The sequence below is a fragment of the Haliotis rubra genome, unplaced genomic scaffold (genome assembly GCF_003918875.1).
Source record: "Haliotis rubra isolate DU_JTF1 unplaced genomic scaffold, ASM391887v1 Scf340, whole genome shotgun sequence".
NCBI lineage: Eukaryota > Metazoa > Mollusca > Gastropoda > Lepetellida > Haliotidae > Haliotis > Haliotis rubra.
Genome location: NW_025767014.1, coordinates 183,739 through 190,073, shown reverse-complemented (window position 1 = coordinate 190,073; position 6,335 = coordinate 183,739).

Here is a 6,335-nt window from a genome sequence, read left to right as displayed (position 1 = left end):
TCTTAAGAGTATCTGAGACATTTTTGAACATGGAAAAATGTTATTTTTGCACACTTTTAAACATTTGAAGGGTAATGTGCAGTGTGCGAAATAGCAACTCCCCCGCTAGCCTGTGGCTAGTAAAATTCCAGTCGGACCAGTAAATCTCCACAGTCTCTGGTCCGACTGGCTAGTGAATTTTCATTGGGTCATTTTGTAAATATATCACTCTCTCTGACTTGTTAAGTTATAAAACACTTTTTAAATCATGCAAAATTATGGCCTGATAAAAATGTTCCTCATAATAGCAGCTTAATGATGACTTATTTACGTTATTTGGGCATAAACAAAATATTTCAGAAATTGAGAAATTTGTTTTTTCATTTGGTTTTGATGGTATTTTACCCTTTTTGTAATCTTTTGCTTAGTTTCTACATTCAAATTTCGGGCTAGTGAATTATTTTGTTGGCAAGTAATTTTCAGGCATAGCTAGCCCGACTGGCTTACACAATTTGGAAACTATTTCGTACACTGGTAATGTGTTTGCCAATTCATAACTTAACAGGTCTCCCTTGAGCAGTATATCTTCTTAAAAATCACACTGCCACAGATTACTATTTACTAACTGTTCCAGATCAATGAGTGATGGTTGAATAGACAGTTCTGGGACTCTGAGACAGGCTGAATCTCCGATGCGATACATTCTATATTAAGAGTATTTAAGCGAAAATACTTTGTAAATATTGTAAAATTACTAAATAGGAATTATGTGTAAAGGTTTGTAAGGCACTTTATAAAACAAAACCAGAAAGAAAATAGTGAAAAAGGTTTGATCATTTACAACCTTGTCAGAAATATATTATAGACATTGTCCAAAGGAGTACAGTAAAAAAACACCGGCCAACTTGTCAAACGCCATTAAAATTCCTTTGTTTGCCGATACGCATCAGATCAAAACATGTTCATAAAAAAAATCACCACATTAAAAAGACGTTGCTCTTCCCCACAACGCCTACCTCAAGTAATAGCTTCGAATACAATGTCTGATTTGTCGACGCGTCTTATTACTCGACACGTGAAGAATTCCATTGGCAGACTGACGTTCAACTGGCACGCGTCTCTCGACATTAACACCTCAATAAAACGCCATTTCATATGCCCCATACCGAGGAGACATCTCCACAGTGTCCACGTGATGAATTCAACATCGTCCCGCTACATTTAGCGTGGTTTACAGTAATACATGACTTAATGAACAAAGCCTGTTATCGTGAACGTCTCCTGCTTGGCGCTCTTTGCAGACGTAATGGCGGGACGGAAGGGGAGGTAATTCTCGCATGCTTTTTATGCATCGCATATGGGCGCAAATAGCTTTTCGTGGCCTGAGTTCACCTTTCATGGCAGTGCTACACCTGAACTTATCGCGATATTGTTTGATGGTTCTTTCGTCATGCCTTTGGTATTTCATTGTTTTGAAACCTATTTTAGGCATCATACAGGTTTTATAGCTAAAAGCAAAATTGTGATGGTAAGCATAACTGTATCGACTCTTTTATGTTTGAACCTTTTACGAAAATTCAAAGAAAGGAATATGATTGAAATAGTTTCTGAATTTGTAACTTAGAGAAAGAATATCCACAGTATGTAATTTATTTAAACACTTCGAAACGACACCAAACTTATCACATGGTCGTTGTAATTGCTGGGTTGTTGTGAATGACAATTTATACACATGAATGTCTACCAAGTTACGGTTGTCTAGTTATGCCTAATGAGTTCTCTACAATAAAGAGGAAACATGTCAACAACGATCTAAGGCTTTTTGAATGAGCATTCATGTATTTTTAATTTTGTGGTCGGAAATTCTACACTGATCTCCGGTACAGTGGCATGTTCAGTCATAACATGTATGAAACACGTAACACGCCTGATAGTTGAGATTACACTTTCTCAGTAAAGATTCTAGTACTTTTGTTGGGTTGAGTCCCATGCATGATTCGAACCCACACCCTCAAAGCCAGGCACCTAATCGCCAGCACACAAAATCAGTCGCCTACCCGCTAAGCCTACGCGGCTTACGCATTAGAATCTGTACTTTACTGAGAAAGTGTAATCCCAAACATAACATATGTTACTTTTTACCATTGTCTAAATGGAATTGTGTATTCATGATTAATGTATGTACATATTTATTGGGAGTTTTATAGTTATTATGTATTATTGGGTTAATAAAGATGAGATGTGTTACCTGAGACACCCGGGTGATCCACTAGCCTAAGACACCGTAACCCATGTGCAGTGTTGGTTCGACACCCAGATTCATCCCGGGTTAAGTTCAACAAAGCGATCTTAGTGCTGTGACGCTCATTACTCCAGACCATGACTTGTAACGCGCCGTGCTATAACTATAGTGAGTGAGTGAGTGAGTTTAGTTTTACGCCGCACTCAGCAATATTCCAGCTATATGGCGGCGGTCTGTAAATAATCGAGTCTGGACCAGACAATCCAGTGATCAACAGCATGAGCATCGATCTGCGCTATAACTATAACAAAGCAACGTTAAGTACATTCAAGGTAGCACCAATGCGGAGGGTGCCAACCCACGATGGTCCGCGGGTTTCGAGGTCTATAAAGAGAATTCTTGACACTCACCAGCGTGATACGTAGAAGTTGGAAGTCAAATACATGTATATCGTATTTAGTACCGAGCTTCAACATTATAAAAACAGCGTTCGTATAATTTTCTTTCAAACATTTAAAATTTTGCTATCCTTTTCGGTAATTTAACCTCAAATCGCTTTATGCGTTAATCAAAGCATGATAAGGACCACCGGAGTATTTTATAAAACTATAGTTAATGTGATATAAAGAATATATTTTGAGTGATACATGCACCGAGTGAATTAATTTTAAATAAGTCCAGAGGATTGCAGCGAAAACGTACCGATGAATTTCACTCTAAACAAAAAAGGTAAATCGAATAAAGTGAAATTAAGATTGCGAATCCTCATAATTTTACCTTGCCACTTGAACATTCAAATCTCAGAATTTTATTCAACTTAGGACAAAAGTTGTTTAACAAACGATCATAGTTTCAAATCGCTATTATTGGTTTGTATTACAAAGGGGTATGCAATTTAAATGAAACATCGAGAACAAGTTGGGTTGGTGTAAGTTAACGCTCATCACGTACCGCACGTGCATTTGTTTCACTGTTCCATCTACTGCGCTCACCCCTTTGTAATAGTTAACATTAGTTCAGACTTGGCAAAACATTTAGAAATCGTATGCTGTATCAGATGTGTTCATATGAATATGCCATTTGGTTGGCAATATAGCAGTTATCTGGGGGTTTCAGTTGTCTGACTGAGTTACCCGTCGTTTGTACTGCACATTATCAATAGCTTAAGCCCACTTAACGCTGTATTAGCGCCACTAAGCATCCTTGAGGTGGATATCAGGCGCTCTACAGATGAATTAATACTGTTATATTATCATGATTACATTTGGCCGGGATCGCACTGTGATTACTGTTTCCTGATTGGCTGACAATGAGTGGGTGTGGCCTGTATTACTTTGTCATGCTGAATGATGCCACTGTCACCGATATCGTATCTCTGTCTACAGTTGTGTTAATGAGACCATTAGCAGTCCATGAAGTTATTGATATAATTGTTACTAAAATGATTTCAGCGTGTGCGTGTACATGACACACTGCACGTGTTTTTACGTTCCTGGATCTATGACCTAGATACTAGTATTGATCATTTCAACGGATGTACGCTTTGCAATTTTAACAGTTCTTAAAAATATAGAAAAATAAAATCTGCTGAAAGAAGCAAGACTTTTAAGAGTCAGTGAGTGAGTTTAGTTTTACGCCGCTTTCAAAAATATTCCAGCAATATCACGGCGGGGACACCAGAAATGGGCTTCAGATATTGCACCCATGTGGGGAATCGAACCCGGGTCTGTTGTGAAAGGAGACACCAAAAAGATGAAGTAGTAAAACCTTTACAACTTCTGTGAAACCCATGAGATGGGGATGGTGTTTAAAAATTTAGAAGAAAAAACATGTTAGGTTCGAACTCACGGTCATAGGTTTCTGTGACTCAAAAAAAGAAAAAATACTTGACGATGCTCAGTGAGTGAATGTGTGAGTGAGTATAGTTTTAGCACTATTCCTGCAATATCACGGCGGGGGAAATGGGCTTCACATATTGTATCCATGTGGGGAATCGAACCCGGGTCTTCAACGGGACGAACGAACGCTTTAACCAGTAGGCTACCCCACCGCTCCCGACTATACACAGTTACCTGCGATGCAACTGAAGACCCGTGCTACTTTAAATCACCTGTATTCACATCCACAAACTAGACTTTCCACCTTGTAACTATGATGTTCTTACACCCTGTGGAAAGCTTACCATTCACAATGTAAGTCAAGAAGCTGAGAGTTAACCAGATGGCCTAGGCGATGGATGGTTACGCCGAAGAGTCGGGTTCGATTCCACACATTGGTACGAAGTCTTCTCAGTACTGACGTTCCCTGTCGTGTGATGGCTAGGAAAAACGTCGCGAAACCTGACTCACTCATTCATCGTTATAGATGAAATAGACCCACACAGAAGGAAAGGTCGATGTAACTGTGGGCGTGGTGGTTACAATGCATAAATTCGCTCAATGTGTGCCTTACGTCGACCAACCTATCTTCATGCTGTCGACCATTGGTTTGTAGACCGTAGTTCACGAACGCTGCAAAGACAATCGCTCACTCATAATCTTTATGAAGTAAAACATTCAGTTCGGTTTCATGCATGTAGTTTTGTCTATGACGCCGATGTATTAGAGCAGTGTAAATAACAGCAACCCAAGGACTAACATGCCACAGCACAACAAACATTACGTATGCAACATGAATGCAGAATGTTTGCAATAATAATATATAGATAAAGTCCAAATAGTTATTAACTCAGCATCATAAAATAAATAAATAAATAAATAAATAAATAAATAAATAAATAAATAAATAAATAAATAAATAAATAAATAAATAAATAAATAAATAAATAAATAAATAAATAAATAATGCGAGACAATAATATAACTTACGTAAACACAATATTACACTATTATAACATATTACATTAAATTTACATAACAACGAACACTAAACACAATGGAAAACTAGTGTAAAATATTACATTAAATTAATATGTGAACAAACATCAAACACATCGTCTGTCGTACAAACCCTGAAACAAATATACCAAATACAGCCCATGCAAGTTCAGAATATGTGCAAGTTCAAATTACCACAGATTCAGGTCTCTGGGCTCCTTTTTACTATATCTTAAGAACATAATTTAGGAACCGTTTTACTGTTGTAACACAACACAACAGACATACCAAACAAACAACAAACACAATACAACACCAGTATAATATATTACAACACAACAAACATTCCAAACAAATATCAAACACAATACAACACCAGTATAATATATTACAACACAACAAAACACAACACACATTCCAAACAAACACCAAACACAATACAACACCAGTTTCATATATTACAACACAACAAACACACCAAACAAACATCAAACAAATACAACACCAGTTTAATATATTACAACACAACACACATTCCAAACAAACATCAAACACAATACAACACAAGCATAATATATTACAACACAACACACATTCCAAACAAACATCAAACAAAATACAACACCAGTATAATATATTACAACACAACACACATTCCAAACAAACATCAAACACAATACAACACCAGTATAATATATTACAACACAACAAACATACCAAACAAACATCAAACACAACACAACACCAGTATAATATATCACAACACAACAAACATTCCAAACAAACATCAAACACAATACAACACCAGTTTAATATATTACAACACAACAAACATACCAAACAAACATCAAACACAATACAATACCAGTATAATATATCACAACATAACAAACATTCCAAACAAACACCAAACACAATACAACACCGGTTTAATATATCACAACACAACAAACATACCAAACAAACAACAAACACAATACAACACCAGTATAATATATTACAACACAACACATTCCAAACAAATATCAAACACAATACAACACCAGTTTAATATACTGAGTCAAAAAAGAAACTTTACATTCTTTCTTCAGGGCACTATGAAAGAACAAGAGATGGTAAGATGTTTAAATTGTTATTATTTCATTGCTGAGATCTGTGTGATGTACTCGATACACTGACAGTGCCATAATCAGTTCCATTAGGCTACACCGCCGCTCCAAAACATGGGTATACAGAAT